Below are 11,260 nucleotides of genomic sequence, written 5' to 3'. Positions count from 1 at the left end.
GGCAGCTGTTTAAGGCATCCCAAGGGGAGTACAAAAGTGCAACAACATGGCAGCTTTCACAGCTTTTTCCTTGGCACCATCCCTCTACCTAGCCTGATTTATCTGCCTAGGGTTAGGGTTAGGGCTCAGCCAAGGGCAAGGATTTTTTTAACCAGGAAGCCCTGAGTTCCAGGCTTACTGCATCTGCCAAAGGCATCCCAAAGGGAGTGCAGAAGTGCCACAACATGGCTGCTTTCACAGCTTTTTCCTTAGGAAGAACCCTAATACCCGGCTGATTTACCTTCCTAGGGTTACTGTTAGGCCTAGGCCTAGGACTTTTAAAACCAGGAAGCCCTGTGCTCCAGGCACACTGCAGCTGTTAAAGGCATCCCAAGGGGAGCGCAAAAGTGACACAACTTGGCTGCCTCCACTGCTATTTCCATGAGACCATCCCGAACCATAGGCTGATTTTCCTTCCTAGGCTTAAGGTTTGAGTTAGGCCTAGGGTTAGTGTTCTTTTAACCAGAAAGCCCTGAGTTCCAAGAACACAGCAGCTGCGAAGGACTACCCAAGAAGAGCGCAGAAGTGCCTCAACATGCCTGCCTCCACAGCTTTTTCCTTGGGGACGTCCCGAAACGAAGGCTGATTTAGAAGCCTCCAGTTTAGGCTAAAGTTGTGGTTTTTTACACCAGGAAGCCCTGTGCTCTAAGCACACTGCAGCTGTGAAAGGCATCCCAAGGGGAGCGCAAAAGGGCCACAACATGGCTGTCTCCACAGCTTTTCCCTTGGGATAATTCCTGAACCGAGGCTGATTTAAATGACCAGTGTTACGGTTAGGGTTAGGGTTACGCCTAGGTGTAGAGCTTTTTAAACCAGCAAGCTCTGAGCTCCAGGCACACGGCAGCTGCGAAATGCATCCCAAGGGGAGCACAAAAGTGCCAGAAAATGGCTGCCTCCACACGTTTTCATTGGCACCATTGCTAAGCCTAGGCTGAATCACCTGCCTCCAGTCTCAGCTAGGGACATGGTTTTTTAAACCAGGAAGCCCTGAGCTCCAGGCACACGGCAGCTGTGAAAGGCATCCCAAGGGGAGTACAAAAGTGCAACAACATGGCAGCTTTCACAGCTTTTTCCTTGGCACCATCCCTATACCTAGGCTGATTTATCTGCCTAGGGTTAGGGTTAGGGCTCAGCCACGGGCTAGGATTTTTTTAACCAGGAAGCCCTGAGTTCCAGGCTTACTGCATCTGCCAAAGGCATCCCAAAGGGAGCGCAGAAGTGCCACAACATGGCTGCTTTCACAGCTTTTTCCTTAGGAAGAACCCTAATACCCGGCTGATTTACCTTCCTAGGGTTACTGTTAGGCTTAGGCCTAGGACTTTTAAAACCAGGAAGCCCTGTGCTCCAGGCACACTGCAGCTGTTAAAGGCATCCCAAGGGGAGCGCAAAAGTGACACAACTTGGCTGCCTCCACTGCTATTTCCATGAGACCATCCCGAACCATAGGCTGATTTTCCTTCCTAGGCTTAAGGTTTGAGTTAGGCCTAGGGTTAGTGTTCTTTTAACCAGAAAGCCCTGAGTTCCAAGAACACAGCAGCTGCGAAGGACTACCCAAGAAGAGCGCAGAAGTGCCTCAACATGCCTGCCTCCACAGCTTTTTCTTTGAGGATGTCTCGAAACGAAGGCCGATTTAGAAGCCTCCCGTTTGGGCTAAAGTTGTGGTTTTTTACACCAGGAAGCACTGTGCTCTAAGCACACTGCAGCTGTGAAAGGCATCCCAAGGGGAGCGCAAAAGTGCCACAACATGGCTGTCTGCACAGCTTTTCCCTTGGGATAATTCCTAAACCCAGGCTGATTTAAATGACCAGTGTTACGGTTAGGGTTAGGGTTACGCCTAGGTGTAGAGCTTTTTAAACCAGCAAGCTCTGAGCTCCAGGCACACGGCAGCTGCGAAAGGCATCCCAAGGGGAGCACAAAAGTGCCAGAAAATGGCTGCCTCCACACGTTTTCATTGGCACCATTGCTAAGCCTAGGCTGAATTACCTGCCTCCAGTCTCAGCTAGGGACATGGTTTTTTAAACCAGGAAGCCCTGAGCTCCAGGCACACGGCAGCTGTTTAAGGCATCCCAAGGGGAGTACAAAAGTGCAACAACATGGCAGCTTTCACAGCTTTTTCCTTGGCACCATCCCTATACCTAGGCTGATTTATCTGCCTAGGGTTAGGGTTAGGGCTCAGCCAAGGGCAAGGATTTTTTTAACCAGGAAGCCCTGAGTTCCAGGCTTACTGCATCTGCCAAAGGCATCCCAAAGGGAGTGCAGAAGTGCCACAACATGGCTGCTTTCACGGCTTTTTCCTTAGGAAGAACCCTAATACCCGGCTGATTTACCTTCCTAGGGTTACTGTTAGGCCTAGGCCTAGGACTTTTAAAACCAGGAAGCCCTGTGCTCCAGGCACACTGCAGCTGTTAAAGGCATCCCAAGGGGAGCGCAAAAGTGACACAACTTGGCTGCCTCCACTGCTATTTCCATGAGACCATCCCGAATCATAGGCTGATTTTCCTTCCTAGGCTTAAGGTTTGAGTTAGGCCTAGGGTTAGTGTTCTTTTAACCAGAAAGCCCTGAGTTCCAAGAACACAGCAGCTGCGAAGGACTACCCAAGAAGAGCGCAGAAGTGCCTCAACATGCCTGCCTCCACAGCTTTTTCCTTGGGGACGTCCCGAAACGAAGGCTGATTTAGAAGCCTCCAGTTTGGGCTAAAGATGTGGGTTTTTACACCAGGAAGCCCTGTGCTCCAAGCACCCTGCAGCTGTGAAAGGCATCCCAAGGGGAGCGCAAAAGTGCCACAACATGGCTGTCTCCACAGCTTTTCCCTTGGGATAATTCCTAAACCCAGGCTGATTTAAATGACCAGTGTTACGGTTAGGGTTAGGGTTACGCCTAGGTGTAGAGCTTTTTAAACCAGCAAGCTCTGAGCTCCAGGCACACGGCAGCTGCGAAAGGCATCCCAAGGGGAGCACAAAAGTGCCAGAAAATGGCTGCCTCCACACGTTTTTATTGGCACCATTGCTAAGCCTAGGCTGAATTACCTGCCTCCAGTCTCAGCTAGGGACATGGTTTTTTAAACCAGGAAGCCCTGAGCTCCAGGCACACGGCAGCTCTGAAAGGCATCCCAAGGGGAGTACAAAAGTGCAACAACATGGCAGCTTTCACAGCTTTTTCCTTGGCACCATCCCTCTACCTAGGCTGATTTACCTGCCTAGGGTTAGGGTTAGGGCTCAGCCTAGGGCTAGGATTTTTTTAACCAGGAAGCCCTGAGTTCCAGGCTTACTGCATCTGCCAAAGGCATCCCAAAGGGAGCGCAGAAGTGCCACAACATGGCTGCTTTCACAGCTTTTTCCTTAGGAAGAACCCTAATACCCGGCTGATTTACCTTCCTAGGGTTACTGTTAGGCTTAGGCCTAGGACTTTTAAAACCAGGAAGCCCTGTGCTCCAGGCACACTGCAGCTGTTAAAGGCATCCCAAGGGGAGCGCAAAAGTGACACAACTTGGCTGCCTCCACTGCTATTTCCATGAGACCATCCCGAATCATAGGCTGATTTTCCTTCCTAGGCTTAAGGTTTGAGTTAGGCCTAGGGTTAGTGTTCTTTTAACCAGAAAGCCCTGAGTTCCAAGAACACAGCAGCTGCGAAGGACTACCCAAGAAGAGCGCAGAAGTGCCTCAACATGCCTGCCTCCACAGCTTTTTCTTTGAGGATGTCCCGAAACGAAGGCTGATTTAGAAGCCTCCAGTTTAGGCTAAATTGTGGTTTTTTACACCAGGAAGCCCTGTGCTCTAAGCACACTGCAGCTGTGAAAGGCAACCCAAGGGGAGCGCAAAAGTGCCACAACATGGCTGTCTCCACAGCTTTTCCCTTGGGATAATTCCTAAACCCAGGCTGATTTAAATGACCAGTGTTACGGTTAGGGTTAGGGTTATGCCTAGGTGTAGAGCTTTTTAAACCAGCAAGCTCTGAGCTCCAGGCACACGGCAGCTGCTAAAGGCATCCCAAGGGGAGCACAAAAGTGCCAGAAAATGGCTGCCTCCACACGTTTTCATTGGCACCATTGCTAAGCCTAGGCTGAATTACCTGCCTCCAGTCTCAGCTAGGGACATGGTTTTTTAAACCAGGAAGCCCTGAGCTCCAGGCACACGGCAGCTGTTTAAGGCATCCCAAGGGGAGTACAAAAGTGCAACAACATGGCAGCTTTCACAGCTTTTTCCTTGGCACCATCCCTATACCTAGGCTGATTTATCTGCCTAGGGTTAGGGTTAGGGCTCAGCCAAGGGCAAGGATTTTTTTAACCAGGAAGCCCTGAGTTCCAGGCTTACTGCATCTGCCAAAGGCATCCCAAAGGGAGCGCAGAAGTGCCACAACATGGCTGCTTTCACAGCTTTTTCCTTAGGAAGAACCCTAATACCCGGCTGATTTACCTTCCTAGGGTTACTGTTAGGCTTAGGCCTAGGACTTTTAAAACCAGGAAGCCCTGTGCTCCAGGCACACTGCAGCTGTTAAAGGCATCCCAAGGGGAGCGCAAAAGTGACACAACTTGGCTGCCTCCACTGCTATTTCCATGAGACCATCCAGAATCATAGGCTGATTTTCCTTCCTAGGCTTAAGGTTTGAGTTAGGCCTAGGGTTAGTGTTCTTTTAACCAGAAAGCCCTGAGTTCCAAGAACACAGCAGCTGCGAAGGACTACCCAAGAAGAGCGCAGAAGTGCCTCAACATGCCTGCCTCCACAGCTTTTTCTTTGAGGATGTCCCGAAACGAAGGCTGATTTAGAAGCCTCCAGTTTAGGCTAAATTGTGGTTTTTTACACCAGGAAGCCCTGTGCTCTAAGCACACTGCAGCTGTGAAAGGCATCCCAAGGGGAGCGCAAAAGTGCCACAACATGGCTGTGTCCACAGCTTTTCCCTTGGGATAATTCCTAAACCCAGGCTGATTTAAATGACCAGTGTTACGGTTAGGGTTAGGGTTATGCCTAGGTGTAGAGCTTTTTAAACCAGCAAGCTCTGAGCTCCAGGCACACGGCAGCTGCGAAAGGCATCCCAAGGGGAGCACAAAAGTGCCAGAAAATGGCTGCCACCACACGTTTTCATTGGCACCATTGCTAAGCCTAGGCTGAATTACCTGCCTCCAGTCTCAGCTAGGGACATGGTTTTTTAAACCAGGAAGCCCTGAGCTCCAGGCACACGGCAGCTGTTTAAGGCATCCCAAGGGGAGTACAAAAGTGCAACAACATGGCAGCTTTCACAGCTTTTTCCTTGGCACCATCCCTATACCTAGGCTGATTTATCTGCCTAGGGTTAGGGTTAGGGCTCAGCCAAGGGCAAGGATTTTTTTAAGCAGGAAGCCCTGAGTTCCAGGCTTACTGCATCTGCCAAAGGCATCCCAAAGGGAGTGCAGAAGTGCCACAACATGGCTGCTTTCACAGCTTTTTCCTTAGGAAGAACCCTAATACCCGGCTGATTTACCTTCCTAGGGTTACTGTTAGGCTTAGGCCTAGGACTTTTAAAACCAGGAAGCCCTGTGCTCCAGGCACACTGCAGCTGTTAAAGGCATCCCAAGGGGAGCGCAAAAGTGACACAACTTGGCTGCCTCCACTGCTATTTCCATGAGACCATCCAGAATCATAGGCTGATTTTCCTTCCTAGGCTTAAGGTTTGAGTTAGGCCTAGGGTTAGTGTTCTTTTAACCAGAAAGCCCTGAGTTCCAAGAACACAGCAGCTGCGAAGGACTACCCAAGAAGAGCGCAGAAGTGCCTCAACATGCCTGCCTCCACAGCTTTTTCTTTGAGGATGTCCCGAAACGAAGGCTGATTTAGAAGCCTCCAGTTTAGGCTAAATTGTGGTTTTTTACACCAGGAAGCCCTGTGCTCTAAGCACACTGCAGCTGTGAAAGGCATCCCAAGGGGAGCGCAAAAGTGCCACAACATGGCTGTCTCCACAGCTTTTCCCTTGGGATAATTCCTAAACCCAGGCTGATTTAAATGACCAGTGTTATGGTTAGGGTTAGGGTTACGCCTAGGTGTAGAGCTTTTTAAACCAGCAAGCTCTGAGCTCCAGGCACACGGCAGCTGCGAAAGGCATCCCAAGGGGAGCACAAAAGTGCCAGAAAATGGCTGCCTCCACACGTTTTCATTGGCACCATTGCTAAGCCTAGGCTGAATTACCTGCCTCCAGTCTCAGCTAGGGACATGGTTTTTTAAACCAGGAAGCCCTGAGCTCCAGGCACACGGCAGCTGTTTAAGGCATCCCAAGGGGAGTACAAAAGTGCAACAACATGGCAGCTTTCACAGCTTTTTCCTTGGCACCATCCCTATACCTAGGCTGATTTATCTGCCTAGGGTTAGGGTTAGGGCTCAGCCAAGGGCAAGGATTTTTTTAACCAGGAAGCCCTGAGTTCCAGGCTTACTGCATCTGCCAAAGGCATCCCAAAGGGAGCGCAGAAGTGCCACAACATGGCTGCTTTCACAGCTTTTTCCTTAGGAAGAACCCTAATACCCGGCTGATTTACCTTCCTAGGGTTACTGTTAGGCCTAGGCCTAGGACTTTTAAAACCAGGAAGCCCTGTGCTCCAGGCACACTGCAGCTGTTAAAGGCATCCCAAGGGGAGCGCAAAAGTGACACAACTTGGCTGCCTCCACTGCTATTTCCATGAGACCATCCCGAATCATAGGCTGATTTTCCTTCCTAGGCTTAAGGTTTGAGTTAGGCCTAGGGTTAGTGTTCTTTTAACCAGAAAGCCCTGAGTTCCAAGAACACAGCAGCTGCGAAGGACTACCCAAGAAGAGTGCAGAAGTGCCTCAACATGCCTGCCTCCACAGCTTTTTCCTTGGGGACGTCCCGAAACGAAGGCTGATTTAGAAGCCTCCAGTTTGGGCTAAAGATGTGGGTTTTTACACCAGGAAGCCCTGTGCTCTAAGCACACTGCAGCTGTGAAAGGCATCCCAAGGGGAGCGCAAAAGTGCCACAACATGGCTGTCTCCACAGCTTTTCCCTTGGGATAATTCCTAAACCCAGGCTGATTTAAATGACCAGTGTTACGGTTAGGGTTAGGGTTACGCCTAGGTGTAGAGCTTTTTAAACCAGCAAGCTCTGAGCTCCAGGCACACGGCAGCTGCGAAAGGCATCCCAAGGGGAGCACAAAAGTGCCAGGAAATGGCTGCCTCCACACGTTTTCATTGGCACCATTGCTAAGCCTAGGCTGAATTACCTGCCTCCAGTCTCAGCTAGGGACATGGTTTTTTAAACCAGGAAGCCCTGAGCTCCAGGCACACGGCAGCTGTTTAAGGCATCCCAAGGGGAGTACAAAAGTGCAACAACATGGCAGCTTTACCAGCTTTTTCCTTGGCACCATCCCTATACCTAGGCTGATTTATCTGCCTAGGGTTAGGGTTAGGGCTCAGCCAAGGGCAAGGATTTTTTTAACCAGGAAGCCCTGAGTTCCAGGCTTACTGCATCTGCCAAAGGCATCCCAAAGGGAGTGCAGAAGTGCCACAACATGGCTGCTTTCACAGCTTTTTCCTTAGGAAGAACCCTAATACCCGGCTGATTTACCTTCCTAGGGTTACTGTTAGGCCTAGGCCTAGGACTTTTAAAACCAGGAAGCCCTGTGCTCCAGGCACACTGCAGCTGTAAAAGGCATCCCAAGGGGAGCGCAGAAGTGCCACAACATGGCTGCTTTCACAGCTTTTTCCTTAGGAGGAACCCTAATACCTGGCTGATTTACCTTCCTAGGGTTACTGTCAGGCCTAGGCCTAGGACTTTTAAAACCAGGAAGCCCTGTGCTCCAGGCACACTGCAGCTGTTAAAGGCATCCCAAGGGGAGCGCAAAAGTGACACAACTTGGCTGCCTCCACTGCTATTTCCATGAGACCATCCCGAATCATAGGCTGATTTTCCTTCCTAGGCTTAAGGTTTGAGTTAGGCCTAGGGTTAGTGTTCTTTTAACCAGAAAGCCCTGAGTTCCAAGAACACAGCAGCTGCGAAGGACTACCCAAGAAGAGCGCAGAAGTGCCTCAACATGCCTGCCTCCACAGCTTTTTCCTTGGGGACGTCCCGAAACGAAGGCTGATTTAGAAGCCTCCAGTTTGGGCTAAAGTTGTGGTTTTTTACACCAGGAAGCCCTGTGCTCCAAGCTCACTGCAGCTGTGAAAGGCATCCCAAGGGGAGCGCAAAAGTGCCACAACATGGCTGTCTCCACAGCTTTTCCCTTGGGATAATTCCTAAACCCAGGCTGATTTAAATGACCAGTGTTACGGTTAGGGTTAGGAATACGACTAGGTGTAGAGCTTTTTAAACCAGCAAGCTCTGAGCTCCAGGCACACGGCAGCTGCGAAAGGCATCCCAAGGGGAGCACAAAAGTGCCAGAAAATGGCTGCCTCCACACGTTTTCATTGGCACCATTGCTAAGCCTAGGCTGAATTACCTGCCTCCAGTCTCAGCTAGGGACATGGTTTTTTAAACCAGGAAGCCCTGAGCTCCAGGCACACGGCAGCTGTTTAAGGCATCCCAAGGGGAGTACAAAAGTGCAACAACATGGCAGCTTTCACAGCTTTTTCCTTGGCACCATCCCTATACCTAGGCTGATTTATCTGCCTAGGGTTAGGGTTAGGGCTCAGCCAAGGGCAAGGATTTTTTTAACCAGGAAGCCCTGAGTTCCAGGCTTACTGCATCTGCCAAAGGCATCCCAAAGGGAGCGCAGAAGTGCCACAACATGGCTGCTTTCACAGCTTTTTCCTTAGGAAGAACCCTAATACCCGGCTGATTTACCTTCCTAGGGTTACTGTTAGGCCTAGGCCTAGGACTTTTAAAACCAGGAAGCCCTGTGCTCCAGGCACACTGCAGCTGTTAAAGGCATCCCAAGGGGAGCGCAAAAGTGACACAACTTGGCTGCCTCCACTGCTATTTCCATGAGACCATCCCGAATCATAGGCTGATTTTCCTTCCTAGGCTTAAGGTTTGAGTTAGGCCTAGGGTTAGTGTTCTTTTAACCAGAAAGCCCTGAGTTCCAAGAACACAGCAGCTGCGAAGGACTACCCAAGAAGAGTGCAGAAGTGCCTCAACATGCCTGCCTCCACAGCTTTTTCCTTGGGGACGTCCCGAAACGAAGGCTGATTTAGAAGCCTCCAGTTTGGGCTAAAGATGTGGGTTTTTACACCAGGAAGCCCTGTGCTCTAAGCACACTGCAGCTGTGAAAGGCATCCCAAGGGGAGCGCAAAAGTGCCACAACATGGCTGTCTCCACAGCTTTTCCCTTGGGTTAATTCCTAAACCCAGGCTGATTTAAATGACCAGTGTTACGGTTAGGGTTAGGGTTACGCCTAGGTGTAGAGCTTTTTAAACCAGCAAGCTCTGAGCTCCAGGCACACGGCAGCTGCGAAAGGCATCCCAAGGGGAGCACAAAAGTGCCAGAAAATGGCTGCCTCCACACGTTTTCATTGGCACCATTGCTAAGCCTAGGCTGAATTACCTGCCTCCAGTCTCAGCTAGGGACATGGTTTTTTAAACCAGGAAGCCCTGAGCTCCAGGCACACGGCAGCTGTTTAAGGCATCCCAAGGGGAGTACAAAAGTGCAACAACATGGCAGCTTTCACAGCTTTTTCCTTGGCACCATCCCTATACCTAGGCTGATTTATCTGCCTAGGGTTAGGGTTAGGGGTCAGCCTAGGGCTAGGATTTTTTTAACCAGGAAGCCCTGAGTTCCAGGCTTACTGCATCTGCCAAAGGCATCCCAAAGGGAGCGCAGAAGGTCCACAACATGGCTGCTTTCACAGCTTTTTCCTTAGGAGGAACCCTAATACCCGGCTGATTTACCTTCCTAGGGTTACTGTTAGGCCTAGGCCTAGGACTTTTAAAACCAGGAAGCCCTGTGCTCCAGGCACACTGCAGCTGTTAAAGGCATCCCAAGGGGAGCGCAAAAGTGACACAACTTGGCTGCCTCCACTGCTATTTCCATGAGACCATCCCGAATCATAGGCTGATTTTCCTTCCTAGGCTTAAGGTTTGAGTTAGGCCTAGGGTTAGTGTTCTTTTAACCAGAAAGCCCTGAGTTCCAAGAACACAGCAGCTGCGAAGGACTACCCAAGAAGAGCGCAGAAGTGCCTCAACATGCCTGCCTCCACAGCTTTTTCTTTGGGGACGTCCAGAAACGAAGGCTGATTTAGAAGCCTCCAGTTTGGGCTAAAGTTGTGGTTTTTTACACCAGGAAGCCCTGTGCTCTAAGCACACTGCAGCTGTGAAAGGCATCCCAAGGGGAGCGCAAAAGTGCCACAACATGGCTGTGTCCACAGCTTTTCCCTTGGGATAATTCCTAAACCCAGGCTGATTTAAATGACCAGTGTTACGGTTAGGGTTAGGGTTACGCCTAGGTGTAGAGCTTTTTAAACCAGCAAGCTCTGAGCTCCAGGCACACGGCAGCTGCGAAAGGCATCCCAAGGGGAGCACAAAAGGGCCAGAAAATGGCTGCCTCCACACGTTTTTATTGGCACCATTGCTAAGCCTAGGCTGAATTACCTGCCTCCAGTCTCAGCTAGGGACATGGTTTTTTAAACCAGGAAGCCCTGAGCTCCAGGCACACGGCAGCTGTTTAAGGCATCCCAAGGGGAGTACAAAAGTGCAACAACATGGCAGCTTTCACAGCTTTTTCCTTGGCACCATCCCTATACCTAGTCTGATTTATCCGCCTAGGGTTAGGGTTAGGGCTCAGCCAAGGGCAAGGATTTTTTTAACCAGGAAGCCCTGAGTTCCAGGCTTACTGCATCTGCCAAAGGCATCCCAAAGGGAGTGCAGAAGTGCCACAACATGGCTGCTTTCACAGCTTTTTCCTTAGGAAGAACCCTAATACCCGGCTGATTTACCTTCCTAGGGTTACTGTTAGGCCTAGGCCTAGGACTTTTAAAACCAGGAAGCCCTGTGCTCCAGGCACACTGCAGCTGTTAAAGGCATCCCAAGGGGAGCGCAGAAGGTCCACAACATGGCTGCTTTCACAGCTTTTTCCTTAGGAGGAACCCTAATACCCGGCTGATTTACCTTCCTAGGGTTACTGTTCGGCCTAGGCCTAGGACTTTTAAAACCAGGAAGCCCTGTGCTCCAGGCACACTGCAGCTGTTAAAGGCATCCCAAGGGGAGCGCAAAAGTGACACAACTTGGCTGCCTCCACTGCTATTTCCATGAGACCATCCCGAATCATAGGCTGATTTTCCTTCCTAGGCTTAAGGTTTGAGTTAGGCCTAGGGTTA

This window comes from Ammospiza nelsoni, unplaced genomic scaffold (assembly GCF_027579445.1).
Source record: "Ammospiza nelsoni isolate bAmmNel1 unplaced genomic scaffold, bAmmNel1.pri scaffold_51, whole genome shotgun sequence".
Taxonomy (NCBI): domain Eukaryota; kingdom Metazoa; phylum Chordata; class Aves; order Passeriformes; family Passerellidae; genus Ammospiza; species Ammospiza nelsoni.
Note: the sequence above shows the minus strand (reverse complement) of the source record.